Below are 14204 nucleotides of genomic sequence, written 5' to 3' on the forward strand. Positions count from 1 at the left end.
CCCCCCCCATAGTCTCATTCTGCCTCTCTGGACGCATAGTGGAATCATACTTCCCTGCCCTCTGAATCCATGTTGGAAGCCAAGGAAAAGGAAGTGGGAGTGACACAGGTCGCTTCCCAGTGGCGAGCTCACCAGCCAATTTGCAATTTGCCACATTTTCCGTCTTCCTGCCACTACTCTGTCTGGTTCCAGATGGCCCCATTCCATCCACTAGGGTCCCTGAGTGAGGAGGACATGGAGGACAGCCCCTAGCCACCCCAAGAAGGACATGTAGAATGGATACAAATAAACCTTTGTTTTGTTTTTGTTTTTTTTTTTTTGTTTTTTTTTTTTTTTTTTTTTTTTTTTTTTTTTTTTTGAGACGGAGTTTCGCTCTTGTTACCCAGGCTGGAGTGCAATGGCGTGATCTCGGCTCACCGCAACCTCCGCCTCCTGGGTTCAGGCAATTCTCCTGCCTCAGCCTCCTGAGTAGCTGGGATTACAGGCACACGCCACCATGCCCAGCTAATTTTTTGTATTTTTAGTAGAGACAGGGTTTCACCATGTTGACCAGGATGGTCTCGATCTCTTGACCTCGTGATCCACCCGCCTCTGCCTCCCAAAGTGCTGGGATTACAGGCTTGAGCCACCGCGCCCGGCCTGTTTTTGTTTTTTGAGACAGAGTTTTGCTTCTGTCACCCAGGCTGGAGGGCAGTGACGCAGTCTCAGCTCATTGCAACCTCGACCTCCTGGGTTCAAACAATTCTCCTGCCTCAGCCTCCTGAGTAGCTGGGATTACAGGCGCCTGCCACTATGCCCAGCTAATTTTTGCATTTTTAGTAGACGTGAAGTTTTGCCATATTGACCAGGCTGGTCTCGAACTCCTGACCTCAGTTGATCCACCCGCCTCGGCCTCCCAAAGTGCTAGGATTACAGGTGTGAGCCATTGTGCCTGGCCAATCTTTGTGGTTTTAAGCACTGAGATTTTGGCATCATTTGTTACCACAGCATAACCTAACTTGCCCAGACTGGCTAAACTTTTTTTTTTTTAAGAGAGTCTCACTTTGTTGCCCAGGCTGCTCTCAAGCTCCTGGGCTCAAGGGATCCACCTGCCTTGTCCTCCCAAAGTTCTGGGATTACAGGCGTGAGCCACCATGCCTGCCCATAAGCTTTTTATAAAAGGATGAACCTACTCAAGATTATAGAAACTTAACAGAAGGAAGGAAGGCGTGCAGGCTGTTGGGATCATTTTGGGATTCTTCCTCTTTCCTCGTTCACTGACAGGACAGCTTCAATGTCTGGACGCTGCATAGAACACTTTCCTTTCCACTCTTTTGGGAGTCTACCTACTTATTTTCAGGTCATCTCTGCAGGCCTCCATCCTGCCTGTAGCCTGATGGAGATCTGGATTCCCATTCCATTGGGTAAACATTATATGACTTGCAGTTTTCATAAGCCACATGGCGGAATGAGCTCCAGGAAAGCTGGTCAGAAAATGCCGTAGGCAACATAAAGAAGATGAAATTCTTGGCAAGGTGCCCATCGAAACTTTTTCTCCTGTGATGCATTGAGAATAAAGGCAGGGCAGACCTATCCATCAGGCACAGCCGGTGCAGAGCCCAGAGCTCATGGTATTTTTGGCGGCCCATGAAAATGCTTTGATTTCTTTGTTTAAACTAGAAGACAATATTTTAATATATAATGTTAATACAGACATACTGTAGGGGAGAAAGATTTCTCACCCATCACAAGGTTCATGGCTAAGGCACCTATAATAAAAGACAAATTAACAAGAGAAAAGTACACAGATTTATTTAGTATACATTTTATGTGGGCTGGGTGCAGTGGCTCATGCCTGCAATCCCAGCACTTTGGGGGGCCAAGGCAGGAGGATCACTTGAGCCCAGGAGTTCAAGACTAACCAGGTAAAACAGCCAGACCTCATCTCTACTAAAAATTTTAAAAATTGGCCAGGTGCAATGGTGCACACCTGTAGCCCCAGCTACTTTGGAGGGTAGGCCGGGCATGGTGGTTCACACCTGTAATCCCAGCACTTGGGGAGGCTGAGGCAGGCAGATGACTTGAGGTCAGGAGTTCGAGACCAGCCTGGCCAGCATGAAGAACCCCATCTCTGCTAAAAATACAAAATTAGCCAAGCATGGTGATGCATGCCTGTAAACCCAGCTACTTGGGAGACTGAGGCAGGAGAAACCTGGGAGGCGGAGGTTGCAGTGAGGCAGTGCACTCCAGCCTAGGCAACAAGAGCAAAACTCTGTCTCAAAAAAAAACAAAAACAAAAACAAAACTGGGAAAACTGTATTTTCTAGACAGCCATGCAGAAGTATGATTGGAGGATAAAAAAGTATGATCTAATGACATTAAACTGGAAAGTACTGAGCAAGGCCTGTTTAGATTCTTTTTTATGTTCCTGTGTCTTCAGAGAAAAGGACATTCCTTTCCTTGGGTGTAGGAAGCACATCTCTGGAATGAAGTTTTTCTTCGGTGGAAGGTCAAATCGTTCTCTTAAGACCCTCTTCAGGGGAGAAGAGTGAGGAGAAGGTGAGGGTGACCGTCCTGTTTCTGCTATTTTCTCAAAGGCCAACGTGCTGTATTTGTGGATAGTATGTCTTGAACTCAGTCAGTATCAACTTAGTAACAAAATATAATTTTTAGTGCTTTTTATAGAAGAAAGGGACCATGAAGGCAAAAATGGGGACCCACAAAAGTCATACTCTGGCCCTGGAGAAAGAGTTTAAGAGTTTCATAACCAATACACATATGGGTTACAATGTGCTTCTTGGAACTGAGTATAGACATGGCATTGCTGTGATCTAGAATGTCTTCTCTTTTGTGAGTGTGTCAAAATTTCCCATGACAATCTAGCTCTATGTTTGCTTTTCTAAGGTTAACTCAGGACACCAAAAGGCCATAACTGGTGGCGGAAGAGTCCTGGATCAAAACAACATGCATGGATATAGCAGATTGTGAGACCGCATAGGGATAGGATTCTGCCCTCACTGGGATGGGGCCCCTACTCCATGTCTGCCAATTAGCAGACTTTGCACCACAGTCTAGCGCCATCCCTGCTGACCTTCCCACCTTGAAGAAACTAAGATAAGCAGCATCCACCCTAAATCTTACTCAAGGGAATTAATTCTACCACCTGCATGCACACAAGACCAGAAGAATGATCTTTGCCCCTTGTCTCATCATAATACCAAAATCCCTGCCCAGGGGAGGGCTTACCTGCTATTTTCTGCTCATGCAACAGAATGTTTATGTGTTAGCACAATTCCTTACCATGCCTGCACACCCTGCACTCCATCCCACACAGGTAGTAAGCTCACCTACCTCATGAATTATGCATGTCACCCTCCTCACAACCAAAATGCACTCCCCTCAGTGGGGCCAGTCAAGAACTCTTGCTCCTGGGCTAGTTCCCTTGTGTCGGAACACAAGCCCCCATAAAGCCTTGTCTGGGAAACTTGTTTGGCCTTGTGTCAATTGCTATTGCATGGGCGCCTAAGAACCCGTGGTCAGTAGCAATTCCTCTAGCTTGCTTCCCATGCTTGCATTTTTCCTTGCTTCTTCCCAGCAGCCTCTGACTTCTGAGAGGAGTCCAGCAGTTTCCAGGGAAGCCAGTTCCATATCTGTCTCCAGGGGTGGAGCACAGCCCTGTGTTCAGCGCATCAGCCCTGCCCACGGTGATCTTCTGTGGGTGGTCACCACTCCAGTCCAGCTACAGTGAGTCTTGGAACCACCGCTAGGAATTCTGGGTGCGAGCATCCTTTCCTAGATGGCAGGCTGTGCAAAGGGGAGTCCGTGTTCCTACCCAATTTGCTACTATGATCAAAGTCAAAGGAAATCTCAGAGGAACTGAACCAGAGCCGTGATCAAACCACACTTGAGTGCTATCATGAGATCTTTTGTGTTACATAAGCCTGTAATTTCCCTTTTCCTGTTAAGCCCATTTGGATTGGATTTTCTGTTAGTTTCAACAACCTTACTGGAACTAAATGTATTTTTATTATCCCCACTTTATGAATTAGGAACAGAGGGACTAAGTCACTTGCCCAAAGCCACAGAGCTAATTCGTATAGAAGCCAGGATTTGATCCCTGGCAGTCTGACTCAGAAATTATCCACACTTACCTTAACATGTGCTTTGCATTGATATCAAAGGCTATATTTTCAAAGATTTCATAAGTTTCATCTGCAATGTACCAGGCATGGGCTACCCAATAAACACCATAAGTATGAACAGATCTAAGCAGAGAAGAATTGATGCACATAAGAATTTTGTTGGCTGAGTGTGGTGGCTCATGCCTGTAATCCCAGGACTTTGGGAGGCCGAGGTGGGCAGATCACTTGAGCTCAAGAGTTCGAGACCAGCCTGGGCAACATGGTGAAACTAAACATGGTCTAGTAGAAATATAGTTTAGTAGAAATACAGTCTCTACTAAAAATACAAAAAAATTAGTTGGGTGTGGTGGCGCAGGCCTGTAGTCCCAGCTGCTGGGGAGGCTGAGACAAGAGAATCCTTGAACCTGGAAGGCGGAGGTTGCAGTGAGCCGAGATCGTGCCACTGCACTCCAGCCTGGGTGACAGAGTGAGACTCCACCTCAAAAAAAGAAGAAGAAAAAGAATTTTGTCTTTCTCTGTATATGTCTACTTTATGGAGCTACGCCATTCTGGGAAAACACAGTTGGCACCACGTGAAAAGGCGCCCCCATCACCACATTCACAAGGAATGAGATCAGGAGTTTAAAAGGCACCCTCACTGCCTCCCATCCACCTCCCCCACCCTCATCTGGCCCTGTCTTCCTACCACGTGTGTCCTCTCCTCCTTCCTTCAGTTTCACACAAGACCCAATTCTCTCCGCCCCCGGCATGGTTTGCCTCCTGGTTGTGTCTCCAGGTTTGCTCCTTGACTCAGCCCATTCCTGGACAACGACAGCTCCTTCCATGGCTTGACTTAGCTGCCTGGACCTCGCCTTCCAGGTCTTCTGAAGCAGTTCACCCCACCCCTAGTCCCTCCTTCCAGGAATGAACTTGTGTAATATTCTCTCTGATCCTTTTGCTGTTATGTATAAGGATTGGGTTTTCATCCCTATGAGTGAGATGCAGGCCCTCTAACATTATTACATGTTAGCACATTACCCATCTGACATGAGAAAAAGAATTCTCCCTTGCTTCAAAACGCTTTGGCAAATTCTCATCTACATCTATGTGGAAAACAAACACCAAGAGGAAGTAGAGATAATGAGTGTGGACAACCCATGTGAAAAGTTCAGGTGAGAGGGAGAAAATAGAGATTGGGCTGTCCTTGGAGGGGATATGGCATGTGGGGACAGATGTTGATCACTGTACCCTGTGCCCATTCTCCCTCCTGCTACAGTAAGAGAGCCTCTATGTTTAACTGGCATATTGAGCCATTCTTGTATTGCTATAAAGAAATACCTGAGACTGAGTAATTTATTAAAAATAAAAAGAGAGAGGTTTAATTGGTTCATTGGTTTATAAGGAAAAGATCTCATGTGAACTGAAGTGTGAGCTCACTTATCGCCAAAGAGATGATGCAAGTCACCCATGAGGGATCTGCCCCCACGATCCGAACAGTTCCTACCAGGCCCCACCTCCAACACTGGGGATTGCATTTCAACATGAGGTTTGGGCATGGACAATATCCAAACAATATTAACTGAGGACCATAATAACGGCTCTGACTCCCAGCCTTCCTTGCAGCTAAGCATGGCTGTGGCTAAATTCTGGCCTGTTGGGAGGTGAGTGAAAGTCATACCCCACATGGAAGGGCTCTCCAGCTCCCCGTCCCTCTTTCCTGATGCTGCTTGCAACAGTGCACATTATTGTGAACTGTGCGGGGAAGGCCACAACTAGGAATGGTGGGGTGAGGACCCTTAAGAAGCTGAGGTTCCTGCCACTAAGGTGCTGCTCTGCCAGCTTATGTGAGAGATAAGTAACTTTCATCTTGTTTAAGTTTTTTAAGTGGATTTGATTATTTGGGGTCTTTATAGCAGTCAGAACTGCTTCCTAATTAATCGTGGTGGAAAAAAAAAGATCTTCATTTTCTTTAGTGAATTTTGAACATGGTCCGAAGTCAATTGGAGGAATCCAGGAAAAAGTAGGTTGAAAATACGGAGTGGTCTGGAGTGATGGTTAGTGCATGTCCTGAGAAAGCAAGCGGGGAGAGGTGAAAGGGTGTGGGGGGTGGGGCTGGCCTTGAGGGACTGCTCCACCTGGACAAGGGGAAGGGCAAAGTGGGAAGCTGGATTCAGGAGACTTGAGATTCGGCAGTGGGAAGTTGAGCAGTTCCTGCCTCGTGCTTCTGATTTTCCAGCAAAGCAGGAGGCAAGGACCTCTATGGAGAAATCAGTCTGGAGCAGGAAGGTAAACCTTGGCAGAGCTTATGTAGAGGCTCACAGGTGGGAGCATGGGCTGGGCAGCCCTTCCATGACTGTCTGCGTTTATGTCATCTAAGAGCACGAGAGCTAAAAACCAGACACTGTGACGACTTAACTCTATGTCAAGTACTATACAAGGCTATCACTGAATTGGATTTGAGAGTAAACATTTGTTCTATGATTTTGATCATTAAAAATAAGAATACAACTGGGTGCGGCGGCGCATGCCTGCAGTCGCAGCTACTGGAGAGGCTGAGATGGGAACAGTGCCGGAGCCCAGAAGCTCTGGGCTGTAGTGCACTGTGACCATTAGGTGTCTACACTAAGTGAAGCAGGGGCCACCAGGCTGCCTAAGGAGGAGTAAAACAGTCCAGGTTGGAAACTGAGCAGGTCAAAGCTCCTGTGCTGATGACTAATGGGATTGCACCTGTGAACAGCTACTGTACTCCAGCCTGGGCAACATTGCAAGACCCTGTCTCTAAAAATAAAGGTTAAAAAATAAACAAAAAAAAATATAAAACAGATTGAAGGCCTTATTCAATACATCCAATTTTTCAAAGTTTCTAGCTAAAATGTATCATCATCTGCAGTTTTCAAATTATAACAGATCTTTTTTGTTTTTTTTTAAAAAAGCTAGGACAATTAGTACCCAAAGAAAACACTTAAGAGTAGTATTGGGGCTCAAAAACCGGTACCCCAAAATATGTCCATTTGTACAAGCTGAACTGAGAAAGGAGCCTCAAGATCTCTCTGACCTCCCCGTCCCGACCCATCTCTCCCAAAGCATAGGAGAAAGCTATTCTCTGAAGCTCCGTTATCTGCCTAAAGTCTGCACCAACCAAAGAAGAAAGCAATTGCCTTTAGCTCCTTCCCTGAGTTTTCATTAACTGAATCAATATTATAGGAAAAAAGACTAGTGTCTGCCCACAAAGCTAGATGGACTTTTGTCACAAATCATTGTCCATTGTGTAGGCCCAGCAAGCTCTGCCCCAGGCCATTGTATGTTCTTCAAGTCCGTTGAATTCCCATAAACATTATTTGCTACCCTCTAAAATCATCCACACTTCCCCATCTCCCTGGCCCCTGAGAAAAAGGGTATATTCCTTTGAAGCAAGTTGGAGAAAAAAAGGAGTAGAATACGTAAGCCTCTGCACCCCACTGGAGGGTTGGGTCTTCACCCTAAAGGCTCCCATGTTCATGTAAACGCTAATAAAATAAATTTGTATGTTCTTTCTCCACTTAATCTGCCTTCTGTGAGTCGAATTTTCAGCAAACCTTCAGAGGGCAACAGTGGAGTTTTTTCCTTTGCCTCAACAGTGGCCATTTTCATTGTGAATCTAACATGGTCAGACACCACGCTGAGCTTTTTACATGACTTAGCTCTCCATCCTATAAAATGGGTGTTTTTATCCTTATTTATAGACTAGGAAGCTGAAGCCCAGAAACATTAAATAACTTGCCCCAAATCACACAGCTATTAAAGGATCAAAATTTGAGCCAAGGAAGATCTGATTTCAAAATCTGTGCTCTTTTTTTTTTTTTTTTCCCCCAGACAGAGTCTTGCCTTATCGCCCAGGCTGGAGTACAATGGCGTGATCTTGGCTCACTGTACCCTCCGCCTCTGAGTTCAAGCAATTCTCCTTCCTCAGCCCCTGAGTAGCTGGGACTACAGGCGCACACCACATGCCCAGCTAATTTTTTTATTTTTAGTAGAGACATGTTGGCCAGGCTGGTCTTGAACTCCGGACCTCATGATCCGCCCCCCTCGGCCTCCCAAAGTGCTAGGATTACAGGCATGCACCACCTTGCTCAGTGAAAATCTGTGCTCCTAACCACTGCCCACTGCCTTCTCTTAATGCAGGGGCTATTCCAGCACCTGACAGGCCAATCTCAAAGTTTTGCTGCTCTTCTAGAAAATTATGGGATCTCTATGGAAACAGAATTTCTGGTGGCCTACCTGATATCTCAGGGAGGCCAGTTGGGAAATCAGGTTAGACACGCCCTCATCCCCTCCTCATCCCAATTTGTGCTACAATAAGTGCTGGCCTACAGCCCTGCACTTTCTTCACGCCGCCTGGCATGGGCACTACTATGGGCAAACACCTGCCCGCACCAGTGCGGGCCAGCACCTAAAGTGTAGGGCAGCTGTGTGGCAGCCTGCACAGAAACAGTCTGCAATAGTAACACCTTGTGGCAGCCTCTGAAACAATCATCAGGGGAGCTGCTGGACTTCCCCATTCTCTCCATCAGGCCTGCAGATGAAGTACTGACTTCCTGGAACCCAGTGCTTAGGATTCTTAGAAAGTTTAAAGGGACATTTAGATGATCTGATTTCCTGCTAACAAAAGTAGATGGGAGTTAGGGATAAAAATGAGAAACATGGCCTTATTGGTACATCATATTTGTATAGATTGCCACCCCTGGGACTGTCCCCAGAACAGGGCCCAGAACATGGAGAGGTGTGTCAGGTAGCCAACTGTCCTGGGCTACCTGCAGTGTTGTCCCCCAGAAGCTCTCCAGCTCCATTTACAGTGTCTGAGCAGGGGCTCAAAGGACAGCCCCACCATGGGGGATCAGCCCTAGAAGCTGTCACTCCCTCTCTAGCGGGCGCAACTGGTTTCCAGGTAATAAAGCTGCAGTGAATGCAACTTGTCAGCTAGTTGCTCTCAAACTCTGACTTGGTTTGGTAAGTCTGTGTCTTGTCATACCACTGGCTGAAAAGTCCACTTCCCTGTCATCAGATTGCAGAGGACACAGGGGCTCTTCTGAAACAGGAAGCAAGCTCTTTTCCGAGTGTTAATTTTATTTGCTGTATGTACATTTTAGCAGATTAAGCACTTAGGGTTGTGATTTTAAAAATATTTCTTCTTTGGGCCAAGGAGTGTTTTAATAAAGCTAAGTTCTTTGTATAAAGCTACTCCAAATCCCTGACTAATTAATTCCTAAAGAAACAGCACGTGGCTCACAATTACTGGCGGCCTCTCTTCATAAACAGAAACACCAGGGGAGAGAGCCGGCAGCAGCACAGCAGCCCGGACCGTGACTGAACCAACCTACAGATGTGGCTTTTTGTGATGTTTTACATGAAACTCCGGATTTTAAACTCTTTTTGGAGAAGCAGGCAGTCTGACAATAGTCGTTTTGGATTCTCATAAGGTCATAAAGAATGGCTGCCACCTTCTGAGGGCCATGGTGGGTGCCCTGTTCTGCCAGAATTGCCAACATGCCTATTGTCTTAGACTTGCCCAAGGTGTCACAGTCAGACACAGCCTCCCTTATTCATGCTCCTGCCTGGTGCCCATGGGACTTGAATTTTCTCCCCTTGGAGTGGTGCGAGGCTCTACAGACACTTTTCGTCCACCTCCCCTGCAGACAGCAAGCTCCTGGAACACATGTCACATGCGTTTCACTTCCTGCTCTATTGCTACCACCCAATGTGGGCTCTCAATACATGTTGAAGGCAAGGATCAATGAATAAATGGGCAACTATCAGCTGTAGCCAGGTATGTGCCAGGTATGGTGCTAGGCACCAAAAGGGCCACAAAGTTGTTATAAGGCACACAGTATCAGGGAGCTCATGACATAGTGAGAGAGAGAAAAAGCTTATGCAGTGTGTGTGTGGAGCTTTAAGCAAACATGCTGCATAACAGTAAAAAGAATGACTTTGCCTGCCCCTGATGAAACTTCAGCAGGGCTGTGCCCTCTCTTGCCACCTTCAGGAAACAGCAGTCTTACAGTCCTTTGCCCCTCTGAGTTACAACCACTGTCTCCTATCAGGAGAATGTCCAGTGCTACATCATCATCAACACTTTGAACTTGATGTGGCATTGCATGTTATCCCATCTCCCCAGCCACCCGAGAAGGGAGATGCGGTAGGTTTTCTCTCTCACTCTCTCTCCCAGCCCCTCCTTTTCCCACCAACAGGCTAATGAGATTCCTGCCCGTAGGAGAAAGGATAAAATCACAAGGTGGCGCCATTGTCTCCAGATGTCAAGGTCTTCTGGATGGCAGGTGCGTAAAGGTGACTCTTGTGATCACGGGTGCTTTGGGTGTTCCTCAGAGATCCCATAGACTGGGGGCTTGTCCACAGTTCCCAGGACTCTGCCATGTGGAGCCAGGAGAATGTGAAGTTCACCTCGCACTTCCTCCCGGCTGAGGTTGCCGCATAGCCCCTACCAGCCTGGCCATATTGGGTGGCATTTCAGATGTCCCCGCAATGGCTGCCTTGGAGACTTTCCACTGGTCCTCAAGAAGCAACAGCGCTCCCCTCGCTCTGCCTTCGGTGGAGGGCAGTTCCTTCTCTCTCTGCCTGGCCCCAGGCTGCTTCGGCTCTCTCAGGCCCTGGTCCCTGGAGTCCCCCAGCTACAGAGAACCTTGATTTCTCCTTTTCTCTTGTAGGCTCACAGCATAGCCCTGTCCCAAGACATCATCCCAAATTACCTCAACCATTCTATCGTCTCCAAGCTGATCGGGGGAGGGAGGACCAAGAATCTTGAAACCTAAACGCTACATTTGATGATCTCCCTCAAACTTATTTTGGAATCTGATATCTCTTTAACAAAAATTATAAAAATGGAGGCAAAGAGAGCCCTATTTTTACATCTTGTTCTAATAAATAACAGGTACCCTTAAAAGAATGCAGACAAACTCTTCTATGGAAATTTAAAGGAGCATAAGCCTTCTTCCAGTATAGGGAGAGAACCAAGGAAGACTTCCTGAAGGAAGTGGCCTTTGAGTGGGCCTTGGATCATGTGGAGATCAGGGGTGAGAGTATTCCGGGCGAAGAGTCCAGCGTAGGGAAGGCTCATAGGCAGGAACTGTGCCATATTAATGCTGTCTTAGAGATATATCCATTGCCGGAAACAGATACTCAAATTACTTCGAATAGAGAATTGAAAAGGTTTCTATGAACACCTCCAGAACTGTGGTTCTCAAAGTGCAATCCCTGGGCCAGCAGCATCACCTGGGAACTTGTTAGAAATGCAGATTCTCAGATTCCACCCCAGAGCCTTTGAATCAGAAAGGAACCCCAGGAACTGGTGGTAGCAGCCCTCTTGCAGGCCCTCCAGGTGATTCTCATCCAGGGAAGCTTGGGAACCCCTGGGATGGAATATTCTCAGGAACCCCTGCTTTGTGAAGAACTGATGACATAGGCTGTTTCTAGGGAGGAAATGGGGCTGCTGGGTGCACAGGTGAGGGAGGTAGGAGGCCTTGTAATTGTGTACCATGTGTGTATATTACCTATTAAGAAAATGAAAAACTAATGTGTTTAATCCCCTGTCTTTCCCCATCTACTTCTCTCCTACCCTATAGCTGCTCCTCCACCTCCCTCCTCAGAAGGTGTTCGGTTCCTGGGTAAGCTGGTTTTCTGTTCTCCCTTCCCCACTCTTCTCTTGCCTGGTCTTTATTACAAGGTGCGCCAAGCCTCATAAGGACAGTTGAAAAGAACAGAAGAGAGACTGCGCTAATGGCTGTAGAATTCTGCCAGGAGAGCTGGAGGTGGGCAGGAAGTCTATCAATTCAACCATGCTAATAATTTCAGTTGGTAATTAAGAGTAAGCCCATCTCTACCCCCTTTTCAGTTATCAAATATGCATTGTTTTCCTCTTGTGTTGGCCTTTTGTGTCTGTTTCACTCTCACCTTGACTCGGCCCCCGTGAGCTAACTCCAGCCATAGAGAAACCATGGAGAGGTTTGTCCAGTGTCTGGAAGATGGATTGACTGCTGAAATAGGAGCAAAAAGAACCTCCTAGCAGGTCAGCCGTACCCAAAGACAGCCACGTGGAAATGGACAGTGGTGCAAGGACAAGTGTCCAGCAGAGCAGGCAGCAAACGCCCCAGGTGCCATAACTCCTTAAAGGCCCAAGTATCTCTGCTGACCCAGTGAGTGCCCCTCAGCTTGTGGTGTGAGACTGAGCTTATAGATCCCACCTCAACTCGAGAAACTCAATGCAGTGATGAGCTGATTTATAGAGTTTGCCAGTTCCTGTGGTGTAAATACTCATAGCATGGCCAGTTTCTGGCTACCAACATGAAGTCACTGAACCCAAAGTTGGGAAGAGATTTACCTAACAGGGGACATAGTTAATGGACTTCATAGAGAAAGCTACTAAACCATATGTGCCCCTGGGGTCCAGAAATCCACTTCTGGTTGGAACTGACCTATATGGTGCCAAGTGTGCATCTTCTAGGGGGACACTAACATTTGTGTGTCCTCCTCTGGTCTTGCAGCAAGCCTCTTCCCTAAGGGCCTTTGACTAACATTTGCTACATTTTGTATTCATTGAGAGTCTGGGTGTGGTCGCTTATGTCTGTAATCCCAGCACTTTGGGAGGCGGAGGCAGGCAGATCACTTGAGGTCAGGAGTTCGAGACTAGCCTGACCAACATGACAAAACCTTTTCTCCACTAAAAATACAAAAATTAGCCCTGCATGGTGGTGCACACCTGTAGTCCCAGCTACTTGGGAGGCTGAGGCAGGAGAATCACTTGAACCTGGGAGGCAGAGGTTGCAGTGAGCTGAGACTGTGCTGCTATACTCCAGCCTGGGTGACAGAGTGAGACTCCATCTCAAAAAAACCACAAATTTTGTATTGATTGAGCCAGGTAATTTATTGATTTTTCTTTTCATTCAAATTTTATTTTTCTTGAGACAAATTTTATTTTTCTTCATTCAAATTTTGTTTTTCTCACTCTGTCACCTAGGCTGGAGTACAGTGGTGTGATCTTGGCTCACTGCAAACTCTGCCTCCTGGGCTCAAGCGATCCTTCCACCTCAGCATCCTTAGTAGCTGAGAACACAGGCACACACCACCACGCCCAGCTAATTTTTGTATTTTTTTGTAAAGACAGGGTCTCACTATGTTGCCCAGGCTGATCTTGAATTCCTGGCTCAAGTGATCCACCTGCCTTGGTCTCCCAAAGTGCTGGGATTACAAGCATGAGCCCCTGTGCCTGGCCTTAATTTTTTTGAGTGCTGTGAAAGAAATAAGCCATTATTATGAGTTTTCCTCCTTTAGAATTAATGAGTCCGTGAAGGGTCAGAAGAAAGGTCCCTTGTAGAAAGTCGGGCAATATTTACACGTCATAATATTACAAATGGGCACGTTATTATGAATAATCTTCTTAACCAGCAACGTTTATAACAGGACTACTCTCTGCCAGGCCCTGTGTTAAGTGCTCCATGAATACTACCCACTCCTGCCCCCCAGGCCTCTCAATAGCCCTCCAATGTAAGAAGTAGGTACCTTTACTTCATCACTGATGGCCACACACATCATTATTTTATATGCTGCTAAAAAAGGGAAATAAAGCCAATTCATTGACACAAAGTATTTCTTAGCCCTTAGAATTTTTATTTTACCATTGCTGAAAGAGCTCATTTAGATTTCCTTCAACAGAGATGGTTACTGCATATCACTCTTGTGCATAGATAATACGGAAAATACAAGTGAAATGGATAGGTAAAGCTGTTCCCCAAACTTCCTCTGATCTAGGGCCCACTCTTGTGATCAGCCTGGCCTAGTCCATGAGATCCGAGTTTTACCCACAGTGCTGTCATCTGTGGCAAGAGTGTTGGTACGTCAGCATTGCCTCAAAGAGGTTTCACTCTTGTCTCTAGGTTCTCTCTCCCGCAGCTGACATCCGGTCTGCAAGTTCTGATGTGTATGCCCAGGTGAGAATGACTACATTCACAACTCCTGCCAGCCCCACAGCACCTTAAGACACATCTCCATGTCAGAGATGTTAAGATGTGAAAAGGGTATATTTTAGAGTCCTTGAAATACATTAGCACTCACTTAAAT

General features: G+C 46.6%; 1 long non-coding RNA gene and 1 other non-coding gene across 2 annotated transcripts; both read left to right on the plus strand.

Moving 5' to 3' along the window:
* Window positions 1-4569: 4569 nt before the first annotated feature.
* LOC116560534 lies at window positions 4570-12822 on the plus strand. Its single transcript, XR_004273007.1, has 3 exons — window positions 4570-5272; window positions 10325-10411; window positions 11023-12822. It is a non-coding gene; the product is annotated as an uncharacterized LOC116560534 (long non-coding RNA).
* LOC116560693 lies at window positions 5050-5148 on the plus strand. Its single transcript, XR_004273087.1, has one exon. It is a non-coding gene; the product is annotated as a small nucleolar RNA U13 (small nucleolar RNA).
* Window positions 12823-14204: the final 1382 nt, after the last annotated feature.

The sequence above is a fragment of the Sapajus apella genome, unplaced genomic scaffold, assembly GCF_009761245.1.
Source record: "Sapajus apella isolate SASKATOON/1434 unplaced genomic scaffold, GSC_monkey_1.0 scaffold26, whole genome shotgun sequence".
Taxonomy (NCBI): domain Eukaryota; kingdom Metazoa; phylum Chordata; class Mammalia; order Primates; family Cebidae; genus Sapajus; species Sapajus apella.